Below are 22554 nucleotides of genomic sequence, written 5' to 3' on the forward strand. Positions count from 1 at the left end.
CAAATATATAGAAAAAAATCAATGAAAGCTGCGCAAGACCGCTACACCGAAAACAATAAAACATTAAGAGAAATAAAGATCTAATTAAATGGAGGGAAGTACTGCGTTGGAAATTTGAAGATTCAATATTGTAAGTAGGTAATGCTCCCAAAACGACCTAAAGATTTAACACAATCCAAATCATCCTATCAGAGGTTTATGGTGTGCACGTGGAAATTGACAAACAGGGGTGCCTGGGTGGCTTGGTCGGTTGAGTGTCTGACTTCGGCTCAGGTCATGATCTCACAGTCCGTGAGTTCCAGCCCCGCGTCGGGCTCTGTGCTGACAGCTCAGAGCCTGGAGCCTGTTTCAGATTCTGTGTCTCCCTCTCTCTCTGCCCGCCCCCTGTTCATGCTCTGTTTCTCTCTGTCTCAAAAAAAATAAATAAATGTTAAAAAAAAAAAAAGAAAGAAATTGACAAACAGATTCTGAAATTTAAACTGAAATGAAAAAGGCCAAAAATAGCAAGTCTGTCTTGAAAGAGATCAAAGCCAGAAATGTGAAGATATTAAGAGTTAGTAATATGGGGGGCGCCTGGGTGGCGCAGTCGGTTAAGCGTCCGACTTCAGCCAGGTCACGATCTCGCGGTCCGTGAGTTCGAGCCCCGCGTCAGGTTCTGGGCTGATGGCTCGGAGCCTGGAGCCTGTTTCCGATTCTGTGTCTCCCTCTCTCTCTGCCCCTCTCCCGTTCATGCTCTGCCTCTCTCTGTCCCAAAAATAAAAAAAAAATTAAAAAAAAAATTTTAAAAAAAGAGTTAGTAATATGGTTCTTAAGTCAGTGTGGTAGTCGCACAAAGACAGACAAATGAACAAATGTAACAAGAGAGAGCAGAAAGAGACCTTCACCCATATAGTCACCTGATTTGTAACAAAGGTGGCAGCACCATGGGAAAAGGATGGATTTTCCACCAATGGTGCCAGGTCAATTTGATATCAGATGAGAAAATAATAAATCTTGATACTTACCTAAAAGAGAATCGATTGCAGATGAACTGTAGATCCAAACATGAAAGGAAAAACAAACTTTTCAGAAGACATGAGTGAATACTATAAATTAAAAACATTGTAGAGCAAAAGAATGACAAGAAACAGGATATGTACCTAATGCTTTACTAGATATTTACTAACTACAAAGGGAAAAACAGTAACTTCAAAGTGGAGACACCTGGCAGACAGCAGCCTAACCCAGTGGTCAAGTACACATCACCACTGGTAAGATATATTGGCATCATGTTCCTCCTGCTACCATGCACTGAGAATACAGCATCACTCCTTCAAAGATGCATAACCTGAACTTAATCTTGAGACAACACCAGACAAATGCAAATCAAGGGCATTTTACACAATAATGGTCAATACTCTTTTAAAGTGTTAAAGTCATTAAAGACAAAGACTAAAGAACTATCCCAGGTTAACGGAGACCAAGACGTTGTGACAATGAAAAGCAATGTGTAATTCTGGATTAAATCTTGTTCTGAAAAAAGATATTAGAGAGACAACTGATGACACTTTAAAGAGGTCTATAGATGAGTAATGTTGATTTCTTGATTTTGATAAGCGGATTATAAAGTCATGCAAGATATGGAGATACGAAGTTAGGTAAAGGGAATATAGGATTTTTTGGTACTATTTTTGCAAAAGTCTGAAATTATTTCATAATGAAAAGTTAAAATGAAAGAGAAATTAAAAACATATGTAAAGTACCCATTTAAGTGTTTTACAGAAAGTTGGCAAAAGACTTGAACAGGCACTTTACAAAAGAAGATATACAAATAGCCAATCTAGCATGACAAAAGCGTTCAGCTTTAGTTTCAGAGAAAAGCCCTGATGAGATATCACTCCACATACCAGAATATCTAAAATGAAGAAGATTAGTTATAACAAATGTTGTCAAAATGGAACAACTACTCTTCTCGTGCATTGCTGGTGGGAGTATAATTTGTACAACCATACTGGGAAACACTTTGGCAGCATCAGTTCAAGCTCAACAAATGTAGATCCCGGCCATATGTAGGTAATATGCATCGAGAGGTGTTTAAAATTTTTTCATAGCAGCTTTATTTGTAACAGCCAATAACCAGAAACAATATACACATCCATCAATATGAAATGGATAATTAAATGGTGGGATGGTGACACCATGGAATACTACACAGCAAGAGAAAGAACAAATCACAACGTAACAATATGAATGTCCTTCTCAAATAAAACACTGAGTGATGGAAGCCAGGCATAACACAGCACCTAATATATGATTCTATTATGGAAAGTTCAAAGGCAGGTAAAATGCATCTATGCTTTTAGAAGTCAAGGTAATGGTTACCTCTGGAGTGATTAGAAGGAAGTCTATGGTTCTACTAGTCTGTTACTTGACCTGCGTGCTGATTACATGGGTGTGTTCATTTTATGCAAGTTCATGGAGCTATGCACTTTTCTGCATGTATGCTATGCTTCCATCAGAAGTCGACAATAAAAGAAGAATCTCTTAGTAGAAATCGCTGCATTTCTTGAGATATCATCTCACACCAGTCAGATTGGCTAAAATTAACAACTCAGGCAACAACAGATGTTGGCAAGGATGTGGAGAAAGTGGATCTCTTTTGTACTGCTGGTGGGAATGCAAACTGGTACAGCCACTGTGGAAAGCAGCATGGAGGTTCCTCAAAAAATTCAAAATAGACCTATCCTATGACCCACCAATTGTGTTACTAAGGATTTGTCCAAAGGATACAGGAATGCTGTTTCGAAGGGGCACGTGTACCCCAATGTTTATAATAGCACTATCAACAATAGCCAAAGTATGGAAAGAACCCAAATGTCCATTGACTGATGAATGGTTAGAGAAGATGTGGTATATATGTGTGTGTGTGTGTGTGTGTGTGTGTGTGTACACAATGGAATATTATTCAGCCATCAAAAAGAATGAAATCTTGCCATTTGCAACTACGTGGAGGGAACCAGAGTGTATAATGCTAAGCAAAGTCAGAGAAAGACAAATATATGATTTCACTCATACGTGGAATTTAAGAAACAAAACAGATGAACATAGGGGAAGGGAAGTAAAAATAAGATAAAAACAGAGAGGGAGACAACCATAAGAGAGTCTTAAATACAGAGAACAAACTGAGGATTGCTGGAGGGGTGCTGGTTGGGGGGATGGTCTAAATGGATGAGAGGCATTAAGGAGCACTGGGTGTTATATGTAAGTGATGAATCACTAAATTCTATTCCTGAAATCATTATTAGACTATATGTTAAATAACTTAGATTTAAATAAAAAATAAAAGAGATATCAATGCATTTCTGTAGCATAGTAATAAAGCCACAGTCTGGTGCAAGCTGACAAATAAATTTAACTCCTGGACTGAAGAATGCTTTGATTGGTCCTTCAGGAAAAAAGACCTTTAAAACAAATCAATAGTCTCACTGAATGGTTTTTTTTTTTTTTTTTTTTTTAAATTTTTTTTTTTCCAACGTTTTTTATTTATTTTTGGGACAGAGAGAGACAGAGCATGAACGGGGGAGGGGCAGAGAGAGAGGGAGACACAGAATCGGAAACAGGCTCCAGGCTCCAAGCCATCAGCCCAGAGCCTGACGCGGGGCTCGAACTCACGGACCGCGAGATCGTGACCTGGCTGAAGTCGGAGGCTTAACCGACTGCGCCACCCAGGCGCCCCTCACTGAATGGTTTTGATAAATTTCCCAGCCATAGCCTAACAACTGCAAAGTAAAAAAACTTCATAAGAAACAAATCATGAAGCAAGGACTAAGCATATTTTTGCGAATTTTGTGTATTTACCTATTTGGAAGAAAATTATGTTATAAGATGCTGTGTAAAATAAACTGATTCTTAAAATGTCATTTCTTGCTTAAAAATAAATGGTTGATTTTACCAGGAAAACACAAAAGCGCAAAAGCTGTGAGTAATTACGAGCTGTATTTAGCCTCTTACAGGGCACATTATCCTCAAGGCTACAGACTCCCTGCTCAACCAACTGTTTGTATTCCTCTGGGCCTTGAGACTGCTTCAGGTCATGGGGATTGACTTGAAGGCAGACAAGAGATTTTACCATCTTGACAGAAACCTTCTGTGTCCTAATTGGGGTGGTGGTTACACTGGTGTATACATTTATTAAATCTCACTTAACTGTATACTTAAAAATTACACCTTCGAGTGTAACATAAATTATGCCCCCATTAAAAAAGAAGAGGGACGCCTGTCTGGCTCAGTCGGTTAAGTGTCCAACTCTTGATTTTGGCTCAGGTCATGGTTCGTGAATTCGAATCCTGCATCGGGCTCTGCCCTGAGAGTGCAGAGCCTGCTTGAGATTCTCTCTCCCTCTATCTCTGCCCCTCCCTCGCACTCTCTCTCTTTCTCTCTCTCTCTCAAAGTAAATAAACAAACTTTTAAAAAAGCTTAAGAAGTAAAATAAAAAAGAAGAATGTTAAAAATAATTAATAGCTTTTTTTTTGCCTGGAGTCAGAATTTATTTAACTAATACCCCATTATGTTATTAATAAGGCCTTCGGTATTTCCCAGAAATACTAGTTCTCAGGGAGTTGAGTTCTCTATAATTTGGCCTGTGTCCCCCTAATTTATTTATTTATTTTTAAAGTTTATTCATTTATTTTTGAGAGAGAGAGAGTACAAGCAGGGGAGTGGCAAAGAGACAAGGAGACAGAATCTCAAGCAGTCTCTGTACTGTCATGCAGAGCCTGATGCAGGGCTCGAACTCACCAACCTGAGAAATCATGACCTGAGGTGAAATCAAGAGTCAGAGGCTTTACTGACTGAGCCACCCAGGTGCCCCTGTGTCTCCTGCATTTAAACATCTACAGTTTGAAACAGAGTCAGATGAACAAGAAAAGAAGAGGCTCTATATGAGCTTGATGAGTGCTGTAAAACTGGTATTCAATTTAATAAAATTGAATGACAGAATGATAACGTATTTCCAAATCACATACTAAGAAAGCTGAGATCAAACTAAAGTACTTTCTATACAGGCAGCCCTGCCTCCCCGCTTCCTGCTTCCCCAGTTCAGTCTTCAGGAAAGTCATCTTCCAGTACCTGGGGGAGGTTGCCATCTAGTGGTGGGACAGGACCAAAAGCAGCGTGGGGGAAGTGAGCTTATCTTTGCTTTTTTACAGAACTTACGAGGTCTCCTGGAGAAGATAATTCTCCATCTATGGATTGCCAGTGATGGGTTAGTCACCCACCAAAGGGCTTGAAAAGATCTGAAAAGATGCTTGGAAGCTGAAGAGAATCGAGGGAACTCTTTTGAAAGGACAGATGGGAGACTCTCAGGCACTGACCCTTCTCCCAACCAGGGCAGCAATAGTGATGACGACCAAGGGCAACAGGGCTGCAATTTTCCCATACTCCCTGACACATCTGTACCAAATTTAAAAAAAAGGATTCTTTCATCTGGATGGACAAAGCCCCAGACTGCATGGCTTGTTAAGTGGAAAATAGGCTACATTTCAGCCCTCCTCCCCACCTCTACCAGGAGTTCTTGTGCAGTGAGCAACCTGTACAACCATGCACTGCATCCCTGATGCAACAACAGTACCTTCTCCTGCCCCTCAAATGCCCACAGCATCACCAATACCTAAAAACTGGGGCAGAAGATAGACACATCCCACCATCATGTGCATCCTTAAGATACGTACTTGGGCAGCCACTGTTACACTTGAATTTCAGTTTTCTTTTAAACAGTCGCTGTCAATCTTAGCTTTCTATTCAGGCCTATGTGTTGAAGGCCTCACTTCAGGTGAAATAAAGAAAAGTTTGGGAGCCTCTAAGGAGAATAACATCACATAGATTTGTCATGAAAGAGCATAGCATGGAGTGCCCAAATCCATAATTGATAGATAAAGAGCTTAGGGAATTTTATACTTTAAAACCCATGAACAGATAAAAGGCACACTGTAGAATATGACACTGAGACATGTATACATGTAGCAAACATTTATTAAAAACCCTGGTTTGAGACACCAGGTTAGGAAGGGTATACAATGGTGACTCCAACAGGAGTCCCTCTGCCCAGCACACACACACACACACACACACACACACACACACACACACCAGCCCAACTCTGTGCTATAGAACACCGCTTCTCTCCCCTCCTGAGTTCACACCTCCACAAGCATATCTTTTGTGGAGCCCTCTCCTACTTTCCCCTCCAATTAGGACTTCTTCACAGTGCATCTCTTTTAGCATTTATCATAATATAGTTACTTCTATTTTATTTGTTTATGTTTATTTATTTGATTAGCTTTCCTCTACCTTTGAATGAGCTTTTGGTCTCTTGACGTTATTGTTTGTTTTCTATTTCATTCGTTTTTGCTTTTACTTTTATTATTTCTTTTATTTTATTTTTTTTAACTTTTTTTTTTTTTTTTTTTTTTTTTTGAGACAGAGAGACAGAGACAGAACATGAACGGGGGAGGAGCAGAGAGAGAGGGAGACACAGAATCGGAAGCAGGCTCCAGGCTCTGAGCCATCAGCCCAGAGCCCGATGCGGGGCTCGAACTCACGGACCGCGAGATCGTGACCTGAGCTGAAGTCGGACGCCTAACCGACTGAGCCACCCAGGCTCCCCATTATTTCTTTTATTATACTCTCTTTAGATTTACTCTGTTGTTCTTCTGGTGTCTTTAGTTGAACTTTGACCCATTCATTCATTCATTCATTCACTCAGTCTGTCAGTCTTTCATTCCTTGTTACTGTAGTAAAATATATATAAAATAAAACTTGACATTTTGACCATTTTTAAGGGTACAATTCAGTGACATTAATTAAATATGCAATGTTGTGCCATCGTCACTACTATTGCCCCAAATTTTCACTACCCCAAATGGAAACTCTGTACCCATTAAGCAGTAAGTCCCCAGTCCCACCTTCACCCCAAGCCCCTGGTAACTTCTTATTTACTTCCTGTATCTATGGATTTGTCTATTCTAGATGCTGCACGTGAGTAAAATCATACACTGTTTGCTCTTTTGTGTTTTACTTAGCATGTTTTCAAGGTTTATCCATGTATCAGAACTTCATTCCTTTTCACGGCAGAATAATATTCCTTTGTATATACATGCCACATTTTGATTATTCATTCATCTGTTGATGAATACTTTGGTTGTTTCTACCTTTTAGTTATTGCGTATAATGCTGGTATGAACATTGGCATACACGCATCTCTTTGTTGTTGTTTTTTAATGTTTATTTTTGAGAGAGAGAGAGGGAGCATGAGTGAGGGAGGAGCAGAGAGAGAGGGAGACACAGAATCCGAAGCAGGCTCCAGGCTCTGAGCTGTCAGCACAGAGCCCGATGTGGGGCTCAAACTCATGAACCGTGAGGTCATGACCTGAGTCGAAGTTGGATGCTTAACCGACTGAGCCACCCAGGTGCCCCAAGCATCTCTGTTTTTAATACCCGGGCATACAACAAATCTTTGTTTTTAATACTTTTGGGTATATATGTATAATTACCTCTTTATATCATTGGTAGTTCTAGTAGACCATAGACCCCCAGGGATTGTCCCATTCATTTTTGTGTCCCCAGGTCTAGCAAGGCCACAGTAGAAAGGGGTATGAGTTTCATAAATAAATGAATAATGATAATTCTTTACATTTATGAATCATGTTTCAGTTTATAAAGTATCATTTTTTTTTTACTCTGATCTTCACCCTATGAAGCATGTAGGAGAATCTGCTTGTATTATTTCCATTTTCCAGAGAAGGACAGTGAAGGGAAGAGGATCAGTGTCTAAGACACTTATGATTCAAATCCAGGTCTTTTGCCTCCTGGCTCAACTCTATTTTCATCCTGTCTTGTTATTTTGCCTATTATTTTGGACAAATCACTGGTGGAAAGCGTCCATTTTTACTGAAAATTGATTGCCCATACCCTGAACGTGATAAAGGCTTGTCTGTAAAAGAGCAGGGGAGTCTGAGGTGTCTTGATTTGTCCTCATTCCCTAGTAAAATAGTTCCTGTACTTGGAATTTAAACAATCCAGACTGATCATCTAACTCTGCAGATTTGATTGTGTCGTTGCCTTGTGTAAAACCTTTCAAGGCTTCACACTGCTCCCAAGGTGAAAAACAACAACAACAACAACAACACAAAACCTTAACAAGTTTACCCACTCTGTAGAGTCTAGCTCTTAAATTCTAAACTCCAATCCTGATAGGGACCAGGCAATTCACTTAGATGAGTGGGCTGGCTCTGAGGTGAGGTGGCATAGCCCCTGACACCCAGCAGCAATGGTGGGAACGGACAGCGAGTGGTGGAGACTGGGATGGCTTGGCTCACTTGGGCTACTTCTAAAGCAGTCAGCCAGGATTTGGTTTGTTGCCCGGGGGGCAATCAGACCCAGTGTGGCCAGATCTTCAGACTTCTTAGAGAAACAGAAATTTGGATATTTTGTGTGAATTTTATATATTTTTAATAGACTTTACTTTTTAGAGCCATTTTAGGTTCACGGCAAAATTGAGAGGAAGGTATAGAGATTTCTCATTTACCTCCTGTCCTCACTCATGCACAGCCTCCCCTATTATCGACATCCTCTACCAGAGTGGTGTATTTGGTATAATTGATGAATCTACATGGACATAGCATCCCCTAAAATCTTCTGTGCAACTAATTTAAATTTAAAAACCCCTTGGGGGCATCTGGGTGCCTCTGTTGGTTAAGTATCCCTCTCTTGATTTCTGCTCAGATCATGATCTCATGGTTCATGAGATCAAGTCCCACATAGGGGTCTGTGCTAACAGCATGGAGCCTGCTTGGGATTCTCTCTCCCTCTCTCTCTCTGCCCCTCCCCTGCTCTCTCTCTCTCTCTCAAAATAAATAAATAAACATTAAAAAAAACAACGAAAGAAAACAAAACAAAAACCTAGTTGGGCTTGGGGTGCCTGGCTGGCTCAGTTGGAAGAGCGTGTGACTCTTGATTTCAGGGTTGTGAGGTCAAGCTCCACATTGGGCATGGAGCCTACCTTTTTAAAAAAAAATTTTTTTGTTTTAATCATTAACAATCAGGTGAATTATTTCTTTCATTATGAATACAATTCAGATTTTAAGTTTATATAATGAATGAGTACTCTCATCAAACAAAGCTCTCTTCAAAATACTTCTAAGGCACTGAAAGATTTAGGTTTCTCTTTAAACCTCACTTTTTTTCTCTGCCATTTCGTTTCCTCTGAAGCAAAGATGTACCATAGAGAAGACACTCAGTATCCGAGGGATATGGAATAGCCAAAGGGGAGGTCTTCTAGCATTTTCCACTGAGTAAGCAGGTCCAAAGAGCTGTTCACTTTCCTCACTCCTGGGGTAGGACAGAACAAGTTCTTTGTATATTTTCAGATATTATTTACTTTAAAAATAGGTAAAAACACCCTTAAAGTAGAAGACTTGACAGATTCATCTTTCTGGGCTCATTTTTCTGTTGGAGAAGTTAAATGCAGGAGAAATCTAACAGGTTAGCCAGCTCTTGTCTCCATCTGCCCCATCATGAGACAGTGTCTATCATAGCGGTGGGGATCTCGCAGTGGAAAGTGTCAGGCTGACGCTTTTGGGTGTCTCCATCTCTGCCTCTCAGTGTTTCACCAGGAAAACATGCCAATCCAGCCACCACCTTTCTGAAAGACCCAAGTGATTTGTGTCTGAACTCTGTCCTCTTCCTAAGGCTGATCTTGGACAAGAGTAAGTAACAGTTGCTTTCTTTTGTTGACATATTTTGTTGCAACCATAACGCCTTGTGTTTTGAATACACAGAAAGTTGAAGAGGTCCAGTGGCTGCTTTTTTGAGGAGTGAGATTTGAAACGGCTAAGAAGTGATGGTAGTCAGAGCACTTACTAAACTACACTGCAAAGTATTATTAACTGGTATGTTCACTCGATGCTTCCATTTTAAATGTCTAACATTGTTATGTTGCAGAGTGAACGAAGGCTCTGATTTACTGATGGGTGTTCCAAATTTTAAAGAATCACAGGTAAATTTTTTTAAGTTTATTTATTTGAGAGAGAGAAAGAGCACAAGTGGGAGAAGGGCAGAGAGAGAGAGAGAGAGAGAGAGAGAGAGAGAAAATCCCAAGGAGACTCTGCACTGTCAGCACAGAGTCTGATTCAGGGCTGGAACGCATGAACCATGAGATCATGATCTGAACCTAAGTCAGACACTTAACTGACTAAGTCACCCAGGTGCTCCCGGCATGGAGCCTACTGTAAAAAATAACAATTAAAATAAAATAAAAATCAGTTGAGCCAAAATGAATGTGAATCCGAGAAAATGGAACAGGCTAGATGCTACCCACAGGGCACAAGGACCTCAGCTCTCTCCCTGCATGTTTCTCCTGTCTTGGCCTACGTCCCTCTATTCTCTGACCCTGCTGGACATCTTCCAATACTTCTAATGCAGTGTTTCTTGACATTGGCTGCCTGTGAGAATTACTGGGGAGCTGGAAGGAAAAAAAGGTGATGCCTGGGTTGCACTCCTAGGTATTTATCATTAAGGCTCCCCAGGTGATTCTCAGGTACGGCAGGATCGACAGTATGTAATTGCCAACCAGACTTCTGCCTCCAGCTTTGCCCTCCTCTGGTTAATTTTCTGCACTGCAGCAAGAGGAATCTTTTTAAAACATAAATCTGATCAAGTCACTTGCCTGCTCAAAACCCTACCCGGGTTGCTCCTTGACATCAGGATCAATTACTTTGCATGATTGGGAGGTCCTTTAAGCTCTGACCCCTGCTGAGCCTTCCAGCCTCATCTCTCCCTATCGTCTCTGCTCCTCCCCACTAGGAATGCACTTTATTTCAGCTGCCCTGAACTTCTGATGATCCATGCTGTACTCTTTCACCCATGAGCCTTGGAATATGTACAATTGGAGGAGCCTGCATGAGAGTAGTTGGGGTGAGGGGGGCAGGTGAGAGGATCTGAAATGGTATAGGGAGGAGACCAACACTAGTGTCATCCTCAAAAAAATGGAAAGCTGCTTTTTTTTTTTTTTTATAGATTTTGTTTATTTTTGAGAGAGAGAGAGACAGAGCATGAGCAGGGGAGGGGCAGAGAGGGAGGGAGACACAGAATCCGAAGCAGACTCCAGGCTCTGAGCCATCAGCACAGAGCCCAATGCGGGGCTTGAACTCCCCAAACTGCGAGATCACGACCTGCGCTGAAGTCCGACACTTAACCGACTGAGCCACCCAGGCGCCCCAAAGATGGAAAGCTTCTTAAAGGCGGAGATTATAATAAGTATTGCTATTTTCCCAATCCTCTAGGGCTGAGCCTTGAGTATATGTAGCAAATTCTGAATTGAAGTGAATACAATTGAATTATATTTTCAAAAAATATTCTCTAGGCTGCTGGGTTATTTTGGGAGGAGGCTCATTCTTTTTTTTTTTTTTTTTATCATCCAAGGTTTATTAAAGATATTACAGCACAGCAGAAAGATTCATCGGCTCCCTGTGGTGTTTTGAGATTCATTCCAGCTGCAGGCTGACTGACCTGCAGATAGACTCTCAGGGTCTGAGAGTTTCAACATTTCCTGAAGTGTCAGGATCTACTTCAATGATCTCCTGATCCAGTGCTGAGACCTCAGATCTGTAATTATCCCTCCTTTCTCTCTCCTCTTCCTGCAGCTTGATGGAGATCCCTCTCACCAGGCCTCTCTGAATCTGCTTCATCAGATATGACATACCCTGGTGTCTTGTTGTGAAGCTTCTTGTTGGGAATAATGGCAAACTAGGGAGGAGGTTCATTTTTAACCAGAATGAGAGTCAGAATACAACAGTAGCAGTAACAAGCTGTTTATTCATTCAACTATACGAATATTTATTGGTCATTTACTGTGTGCCTGGCATGTTGGGTCTATAAACACAATTAGGGGGTTTACTGCCAATTGGTTAAGACTGGAAAATCCATCAATGATTAGAAAACTGTGCAAAGGACAAAAACAGACACATAGACCAATGGAATAGAATAGAGAGCCCAGAATTGGACCCACAAATGTATGGCCAACTAATCTCTGACAAAGCAGGAAAGCGTATCCATTAGAAAAAAGTCTCTTTAACAAACGGTGCTGGGAGAACTGAACAGCAACATGTAGAAGAATGAAACTGGACCGCTTTCTTACACGATACACAAACATAAACTCAAAATGGATAAAGGACCTGAATGTGAGACAGGAAACCATCAAAACCCTAGAGGAGAAAGCAGGAAAAAGCCTCTTTGACATCAGCCGCAGCAATTTCTTACTCGACACATCTCCAAAGCCAAGGGAATTTAAAGCAAAAATGAACTATTGGGACCTCATGAAGACAAAAAGCTTCTGCACTGCAAAGGAAAACAATCAACAAAACTAAAAGGCAACCAACAGAATGGGAAAAGATATTTGCAAATGACATATCGGATAAAGGGTTAGCATCCAAAACCTATAAAGAACTCACCAAACTCCACACCCGAAAAATAAATAATCCAGTGAAGAAATGGGCAGAAAACATGAATAGACACTTTTCCAAAGAAGACATCTGGATGGCCAACAGACACATGAAACGATGCTCAACGTCACTCCTCATCAGGGAAATACAAATCAAAACCACACTGAGATACCATCTCATGCCGGTCAGAGTGGCCAAAATGAATAAATCAGGAGACTATAGATGCTGGCGAGGATGTGGAGAAGCAGGAACCTCTTGCACTGTTGGTGGGAATGCAAACCAGTGCAGCCACTCTGGAAAACAGGGTGGAGGTTCCTTAAAAAATTAAATATAGAACTACCCTATGACCCAGCAATAGCACTGCTAGGAATTTACCCAAGGGATACAGGAGTGCTGATGCATAGGGGTATATGTACCCCAGTGTTTATAGCAGCACTCTCGACAATAGCCAAATTATGGAAAGAGCCTAAATGTCTACTAACTGATGAATGGATAAAGAAGATGTGGTTTATATATACAATTGAATATTACTTGGCAATGATAAAGAATGAAATCTGGCCACTTGCAGCAAAGTGGATGGAACTGGAAGGTATTAAGCTAAGTGAAGTGAGTCAGTCAGAGAAAGACAGATACCATATGTTTTCACTCATAGGTGGATCTTGAGAAACTTAACAGAAGACCATGGGGAGAAGGGAAGGGAAGGAAAAAAAAAGTTACGGAGAGGGAAGGAGGCAAACCATAAGAGACTCTTGGATACTGAGAACAAACTGAGGGTTGATGGGGAGTGGGGGAGAGGGGAAAGTGGGTGATGGGCATTTAGGAGGGCATTTGTTGGGATGAGCACTGGGTGTTGTATGGAAACCAACCTGTCAATAAATTATATTTAAAAAAAAAAGAAAACTGTGCAAAGGGTTGGGAAGAAGGGAAGCTAGCTCAGATTTGGGATATCCGAGAAAATTTTACTAAAGAGATGATGCCTAATTGAGTCCTGAGGAACAAGCTGAAGTCTCAGGTCTGTGTGGGGTGTGTGTGTGTGTGTGTGTGTGTGTGTGTTTGTGTGTGTGTTGGATAGGCCTGGTGGAAAGGAGGGAATTTCAGGCAAAGGGGGCAGGTGATCTAAAGCTTTATAGTTAAAGGAAGGGGTGGTGGGTTCTAGAAAGTGAAAGTAATAATTCTACAAGTCTGAACCTGAATGATTCCAGGACCTCTTTTCAGGGATCTCATGTTCTGGCTTACCACCTCAAGTACTGGTTTAACATAGCTGAAATAGCATCTAATTGAAAAAGTTAAATATAATTTAGTTTCTGGCTGGTGAGTTACATCCCCAAGAATGTCTTAAGAGACCGTAGAGAAGAGAAGGAGGAAGGGTGAAATGACAAACAGTCAGAGGATGGAGGTGACATTTACATTGCAATTTATCTCCCAACAGTCACCTTGTTTGGGAACTCTAACCATCAGGGAGGACCTTTGCCCAACAGTTCAAACTTGCAGAGTCCTTGCTTCTGTTATGTAGATGGAAAGCAAGGTTCTCCTGGGGTCACACAGCAGGAGCCTGACATTTGGGGAATGTGACTGATGAGTTCTGTCCTCCCACAGAGGAGCCCCATGGTGAGAAAGGACTCCAGAAGCCAAATAGCTGGGGGACTTTCCAAACCAAACATCTGCAATGAAATGCAGGACCTGCTGAGCTATGCCTGAGCTAGCCAGCTAGACACACAGCCCTGGGGTTCCCATGAGAGCTTATCCCCAGCCAGATTGTCCACCCTTAAAACAGCTCTTTTAAATTCTAGCTTTCTTCCTAGATGACTCCTACTGAAATATCCTAGAGGAAAGGGATCACATAGATGGTGTGAGTTTCTCAGATTTCCTGTCACCTGGTAGAAAGCCAAGCTCCAAAGGTGTGTGCTGTAGGGTTGCAGGCAGATTCAGAGTTTACGAGTCACCTAAGATGAGCAGGTTGGATGAAGTACCAGTCCAGGGCATTATGACCTTGGCATTAGGAAGGACCCTGGCTTTGGAAGGAGGGGGTCACAGGGGAGAAGATATTCCAAAGAAGAGGAAAGCTTGGGTGGAGAAGGTCCTTAAAGGCACCTAACCTACTTTACAATTTTCTCTAGGACTGACCGATACCTGAGTCATTATTAAAGCCATTGTCTTTGTCCCTCCTCTTTAGCGGAGAAGTCTTGGGCTCACTCACTAGTGAAGCAATAAGTCTTAGATACTAGCTGAGAAAAGACATGACAGATTTCAATTTGTGCTGGGATCTTCACAGTTTCCTTCTTATTTAGATCTCATATAGACTTGCGATATGGGTATTATTTCTGTTTTCAAAATTACCGCCATCAGTAGCCTTTTGGTGTTACTCTTACATGGTAGAGATCAGGTATTCCAAGTCCAAATGCCATGGACCTACTCTGATCTGGATGCTGCACCTTCCTTTTTAAAACTTGGTGTAAAAAATAAAATAAAACCTAGTATAAAATATCATTAGGTGACAACAGAACTGAGCGCTTATATCCATCAAAAGATACGCACACTTTTATCTGTGAAGCCAAAAACTAGAAAAACCTAATGTCCATCAAAGTAAGCTGTGACATAGTCATACAATAGAATACAACATAGCAATATAAAAAAAGAGTGAACTGCTCTTACAATGCAGCAACATGGATGAATCTCACAGACATAAAGTTGAATGAAAGAAGACAGAAGCGAACATGTCTAGATCCTCAAATGAAGTTCAAAAACAGGCAAAAGTAACCTATGATAACAAAAGTCAGGATGTTATACTTGGTGGGTCTGGGTATTCAGTGGTTACACTTGGTGGGGATGTGCTGACTGAGAGGGACACAAAGGAGTTTCTGGAGTGTTGGAAATACTTTCTATAGAGAGGATGGTTACGCAGGTGTATACATGCATAAAAATTCACCTTGCTGTGCATGTCAGATTTGCTCACTTTATTGTCTACAAGTTATATCTAAAAAACAAAAACCAAAACAAACAAATCTGTGTGAGAAGCATCTGCCTGTCTCCTCTCCTAGAAGATTCAGAACAGGTAAGAGTCAGTACGTATGGAAATAAAGCAAAAAATGTAGTGAGATGACCCCCTGAGAGAAGAGTAAACAGACACCATGGGTAGAAAATGTGTTAATGTTAATTTATGGGTAGAATGGATGATCTTGGCTGTTTATGATAGCACAAATCAGGCCCACTAGGCATCAGCAATACACTAAACTTCATCCTGATTTTTCTTTCATCAATGAATCGCTTAGACTGCCTGAATGGTTAATTTTTTTATTTTAAACTTTTTAAAAGAATTACATACATAAAGGGAATAAATCATACATTTGAGAAAAAAATTTATATATAGGCATATGGATTATCATCAAGTGAACGCATCCAAATAGCCACCTACCATCCAAGCCAAGGAAAAGAATATTACCTTTATTCTTTATCCCCAAGCTTCTCTGTGTCCATTTCCTTGTGATTTTTTTGTTGTTGTTGTTCTTTTTGGTTAACAGTTCATTGATTTTAAGTAAATTTATACTGTTGTGTAAGCATCACCACCATCCACTTTTATTTTATTTTTTAAGTAGGCTTCATGCCCTGTGCAGAGCCCAAGGTGAGGCTTGAACTTGACTTTGAGATCAAGACGTGAGCTGAGATCTAGTGGGATGCCTAACCAACTGAGCCACCCAAGTGTTCCCACAATCCACTTTTAGAACACTTCTCTCATTCCAAAAAGTTCCCTCTTGGCATCAGCTCCAGGCAACCACTGATTTGCTTTCTATCTCTATGGTTCTGCTTTTTCTAGAAATTTCATACAAATGGAATCATTGTCTTCTTTCCTTAGCATATTTTTGAAGTTCATACATTTGTTGCAAGTGTCAGTAATTTGTTTCTTTTTATTGCTAAGATATATATTATTGTATAGATATACCACACAGTTTCTTCATCAATTGATGGACATTTGGATTGTTTCCAGTTTGAGGCTGTTATGAATAATGCTACTATGAATATTTGTGAGCCAGTATTTATTTGGACATGTATTTTCATTTCTCTTAGATACATACATAGAAGTGGAATTGCTAGGTTGTATTTGTATTTAACTTAGGAAAATACCAAACTTTTCCCAAGTAATTCTCACTTTACGTTCCCACCAGGAACGGCTGAGAGTTCCAGTTGCTCCACAATCTCACCCGTGCTTATTTTCAGTCTTTTTGCTTACAGGCGTTCTCGTGAGTCTGTAGTTCCCTGTTGTACTAACTTTCATTTCCTTTGGGATTTATGCTGTAGAAGATTTCTGCATATGATTATTAGCCATTTGAATATCTTCTCTGATGTCTACTCAAGTCTTTTGCCTTATTTTTTTATTGGATTGTTTGTCTTTCTGTTATTGTGTTGTAGTTCTTAATGTGTTCTGGATAGTAGTTCTTTATCAGATATATGCTTCATAAATATTTTCTCCCAATCTACTTTGTATTTACATTTCTTTTTTTTTTTTTTTTAACGTTTTATTTATTTTTGAGACAGGGAGAGACGGAGCATGAACAGGGGAGGGTCAGAGAGAGGGAGACACAGAATCTGAAACAGGCTCCAGGCCCCGAGCTGTCAGCACAGAGCCTGATGCGGGGCTCGAACTCTCGGACCAAGAGATAATGACCTGAGCCGAAGTTGGCCGCTTAACCCACTGAGCCACCCAGGCGCCCTGTATTTGCATTTCTTAATGATTTCTTTTGAAGTGCAAAGTTTTAAACTATTTTTTTATTAAAAAAATTTTTTTTAATGTTTATTTTTGAGAGAGAGAGAGAGAGAGAGAGCGTGAGAGGGGGAGGAGCAGAGAGAGAGGGCAACACAGAATCTGAAGCAGGCTTCAGGCTCTGAGCTGTCAGCACAGAGCCCGATGCGAGGCTCCAACGCACGAACTATGACATCATGACCTGAGCTGAAATCAGACGCTTAACCGACTGATCCACCAGGCGCCCCTAAACTATTTTTTATCAGTATATAATTCACATGCCATAAAATTCACCCATTTATTTATTTATTTATTTACTTATTTATTTAGAGAGACAGAGCATGAGCCGGGGAAGGGCAGAGAGAGAGGGAGACACAGAATCCAAAGCAGACTCCAGGCTCTGAGCTGTCAGCACAAAGCCTAACACCGGGCTTGAACCCATGAACTGTGAGATCATGACCTGAGCCGAAATCAGACACCCAACCGACTGACCCACCCAGGAGCCTCAAATTTCACCCTTTTCAAGTGTATAGTTAGGGCACTTGGATGGCTCAACTGGTTAAGTATCCAACTTTTGGTTTCGGCTCAGGTCATGATCTCACATGAGCCCCGAGTCAGGCTCTGTGCGGACAGCACGGAGCCTGCTTGTCATTCTTTCTCTCTCTTTCTCTCTGCCTCCTCCCCTCATATGCATATGCACATGCAGTTTCTTTCTGTCTCTCAAAAATAAGTAAACATTAAAAAAAAAAAAGTGTACAATTAAATGCTTTTAAAGTGTACAATTAAATGCTTTTTAGTATAGCCACAAGGTTGTAAAACCACTGCCACTATCCACTTCCAGAACATTTTCATCATCCACAAAAGAAACCGTTTACCCATTAGCAGTCACCCTCCATTCCTTCCTCTTCTCATCCCCTGAACTACTAAGTTATATTCTGTCTCCATGGATTTGTTTATTCTAAATATTTCTTATAAATGGAGTATCAGGCGGCCTTTTGTTTCTGGCTTCTTTTGTTTAGCATATTGTTTTCAAGGCTCATCCAAATTGTAGCATTTATTAATACTTTATTCCTTTTTGTGGATGAATAATACTCCACTCTATGGATATGTCACATTTTATTTATCCGTTCCTTAGATTATGGACATTTGCGTTGTTTCCACTTTTTGGCTATTGTGAATGCTACTGTGAACATTTGTGTGCAAGTTTTTGTATGGACAGGTGTTTTCAATTCTCTTGGGTATATATACCTTGGAGTGGAATTGCTAGGCCATGTTTTAACTCTATGTTTAACTTTTTGAGAAACTGCCATAATGTTTTCCACAGCAGCTGCAACATTTTACAGTCCTAACAGCAACTTGCAAAGCTTCCAATTTCTCCGTATCCTAGCCAATATTTGTTATTGTCCATTTTTAAAAATTCTAATCATGTGTGTGTGTGAAGTACTATCTCAAATGGTTTTGGTTTGCATTTTCCTAAAAAGTAATGATGTTGAGTTTGGTGGCCATTTGTATATGTCCTTGGGAGAAATGTCTATTCAAATCCTTTGCCCATTTAAAAATTAAGTTACTTGTCTTTTTACCATTGAGTTGTAGATTCTGGATACTAGACTCTAATCAAATATATGACTGCAAATATTTTCTACGTTCTAAATGAGGTAGTGGTTATATCAGTATACACAAGTACTAAAACACACTGAACATTTAAAAAGATTTAAACTGTACATTAAAAACTGTACATTTAAACACTAAGGGTAGGGACACCTGGTTGGCTCAGTCAGTTAAGCGTCCAACTCTTAATTTTGGCTCAGGTCATGATCTCATGGTTCCTGAGTTCAAGTCCCTGCATCGGGCTCTGTGCTGACAGCATGGAGCCTGCCTGGGATTCTCTCTCTCCTTCTGTCTCTCTGCCCCTCCCATGCTTGCGCATGCATGCTCTCTCTCTCTCAAAATAAATAAATAAAAAACTTAAAAAAAATAATAAGTGTAATGTGGGGTGCCTGCGTGGCTCAGTTGGTTGAGCATTTGACTCTTGATTTCAGCTCAGGTCATGATCCCAGGGTCATGGGATTGAGCCCCACATTGGGCTTTGTGCCAAGCATAGAGCCTGCTGAAGATTCTCCTCTCTCTCTCTTCTTCTGCTCCTCTCCCCCATTCCTCCTGCATACTCTCTCTCTCTCAAAAAAAAAAAATACACACACACACACACACACATACACGTATACACAAAATAAATTCAAAAATAAAAAAAATAAGTGTAATGTAAATTATGCCATCATACTGAGGGCTCTAAAAAAAGAAATAAGTCATAATGTATAGTTAGAATTTTACATAGCACTTTAATTTAAAGGGTATTCTGGGGAGAAAAGCTGATTGGCTTGAGTAGCAGGCCTGGGGTAGGTGGAATTAAGCAACATGACTTCAGGGTCCTTGAAGAAAAACTAAGGTTTTAGTCAGATGCATGGAGTAAAAGAGAAAACAACTGTAATAGAAAGATGCAGCAGCTGGAAATTTCAGGAAGCTGGAAGGCCCGGACATCAGGTATTACTGGTCCAACCCAAAGGAAGAGTCCTTGACTCATCAAATAATTTTGGCCAGTGCTCTGTAAACTCAGACCTTTGTTGCCCCTATTTATGACACAGGGATAATGATCAAAAGCCACCTGTCTGTGTCAATGAACCAGGCCCGACAGCATGGATGCCAGGATGGGCTTTGTGAATGTGGGATGAAAGGCGCTGGGTAAGAACAAAGGAGCTCTGGTAGGTGTCTCCCAAGTACCAGCCTCAGCTTTTGGCACTGAAGCCTCTCACCACGTCCTGGCCAGCCCTGAGGGCATGACCAGGCAAAGAAGGCAACTTCACAAAACAGATGGAATTTTTTAATGGACGTGTTTATATTTGTGTGAATTTGAGAATATTCATCTTGTGGCTGCCTCTGTCACCCTCAGGGCCTCCGCATCTGCTACCAGCCGAGCATCCAAACTAATGGAGGCCCCTACTCCACGGCCTCTACCACACGACACTGCTTTATTGTCTATCAGGCACTTACCTTGTTTCTTTATTTTTTACGTGTTTATTATCTGTTTTGTCTTTGCCAGAGTGTAACCCTGGGGAAGCAGAGATCTGACCGTATTTTTCTCAGCACAGTGCCTGGCAAGTAGTAGGCACACAGTCAATAGCTGAATGAATGATGCAAAAACATTTTCTTTAAATCTCCAACTCAGGCCCCTCTTTTGATATACCAATTGGACAATTCCCCCTAAATGTCTCACAGATGCTTCAACCTCAAAATGACCAAAGTGCAATTCTTTTTGTGCCTGCCCTTCCCTCCAGCCAATGGCTAAGCCAAGACCTTGAGAGCCATTTTCCACCAGGACCTCTCACCTGGATTCCTGTAGCAGACTCCTGCTGAAACTGCCTCCTGTTGTGTTCTCCCTCAGATTCATCTCCCGAGTGACCTGAAACCCAAGTTTGATCATGTCACACCACTGCTTAAAACTCTTCGGCAGATCCTGATCGACCCCATATACAGACCCCAAATTATCTTGGCAGGGCACAAAGATCTTTGCTGATGTGGCTATTGCCCACCTCTCTAGCCATTCCACACGTCTCAGCTTTAGCCATACTGAGCTAGCTGCTTGCGGTTCCAAGTGTAGCTGCTATTACATTCCTCAGCCTCTGCCTCTCTTCCGCTTTACCTTTCTGGTGAATCCCTTCTTTCTTGGGTCACTTCATCTATGAAAACTTGTTTGACCAGTATTTGTATTTCTCAAGACTCTTGATTTTGAGCGATAGAAACCCAACACAAACTAGCTTCTTTTAAAAGGGGATATATTAATTCATATCAGTAAGGACTGGATGGAGGCAGCCTCAGGAATGGCTGGATCCAGATACTCAAATGAAGCTGTTATCGCTCTCTCTGTCTCATCTACACACACACACACACACACACACACACACACACACACACACACACACATATTTTGGCTTCTTGTTATGAGTTGACTTCATTCTCTCTTGTTAGGGGAAAATGTGGTCAAGGGAGATCCAGGCTTACATACACTTTGGTCACCCCAGGGGAGAATGAAGTCTTTTTTACCCCTGGTTTCAGCTTATAAAAATTATGGGAGAATCTAAGATTAGCTTAGCTGTAGACATGTACCCAGCTATTGACCTGTGGCTGGAGGGAAAACATTATGATTGGCCAGGACTTGGACTGTTCCTCTTGACGTGAAGAGGGAGAATGTGTATTCTTTTTGTTGTGGAGGCATTCTCCAATAAAAGAGAGTACTGTTATCAGGAAAACAGAATAGATCACTGATGTCTATGATGTCTATATGTCTACCTATAATCTCACCTTCTCACCCTTCCCTCTTTCGCCTTTCTTGTTCCCATTGTCCTCTGTGCAGAGGCAGAGGAACCAATGGGAGACAAAACAGATTTCTGAGTCAGACATAGATTCAATTATTAGCTTTACAGTAACTGTGTGACCTTGAGAAAAGTTTTAATCCTCTTTGTGCCTTTACTTTCTCATCTATACAGTATTTTAGGATAGTTGTGGGGATTAAAGACAACAAAGGCAAAGTGACTGGTACACAACAGGTACCAATATTATTAATCCTTGTAACACTTAATTGTCTGTATTTGCCCGTCTCCTCCTTCTAGCCCAAGAATTACTTTAGGCAGGGCCTTGTTTTAGGTACAATAAAACTCAATTATATTAGCAGGGCTCAAATATGTCATAGACTTGTGTGTCAGCTTGCTAGGGCTGCTATAAGTACCAGAGACTATGTGGTTTGAGCACCAGAAATTTATTTTTTACAGATCTGGAGGCTAGAAGTCTGGGATCAAGACGTCGATGGGGTTGGTTTCATCTGAAGACTTTCTCTTTGGCTTGTAGATGGTTGCCTTCTCTCTATGTCTTCACATGGTCTTCCCTCCATGTGTGTTATGTGCTATCTCCAAACACAGTCACACTCAGAGGTACTGGAGGTCATGTGAATTTTGCGGGGACACAATTCAGCCCATTAGAATTCACTTCTGCCCAAGACATTACTGAAAAGGCATGTATGATAAGGCAAGTTTTGAGGATAAGGGAGCCATTTAGTTCTATCCTTCTCAATCTTGGCTTTATAATAACGATCCATTTTTATGTAGTCTTCTTTTTTTGATTCTCCAAAGCACCTTCACATCTATTACTTGATTTTACTGTGTTATCCCAGAAGGCTTTCTTTCTTTCTTTCTTTTCCTTCCTTCCTTCCTTCCTTCCTTCCTTCCTTCCTTCCTTCCTTCCTTCCTTCCTTCCTTCGTTTCTTTCTTCCTTTCTGAATTAGATTTCCTGAACAGA

At 40.9% G+C, this 22554-nt stretch overlaps 1 protein-coding gene across 1 annotated transcript in view; it reads right to left on the reverse strand.

Annotated features, from left to right (window-relative positions):
• ANXA4 (annexin A4) overlaps positions 1 to 22554 on the reverse strand; it is a 163369-nt gene that overhangs the window by 75360 nt on the left and 65455 nt on the right. The window contains exon 2 of the mRNA XM_058683842.1: positions 20592 to 20665. The gene's annotated coding sequence lies outside the window, so the exon portion shown is untranslated. The remainder of the gene's footprint in view (positions 1 to 20591; positions 20666 to 22554) is intronic.

The sequence above is a fragment of the Neofelis nebulosa genome, chromosome 9 (assembly GCF_028018385.1).
Source record: "Neofelis nebulosa isolate mNeoNeb1 chromosome 9, mNeoNeb1.pri, whole genome shotgun sequence".
Lineage (NCBI taxonomy): Eukaryota > Metazoa > Chordata > Mammalia > Carnivora > Felidae > Neofelis > Neofelis nebulosa.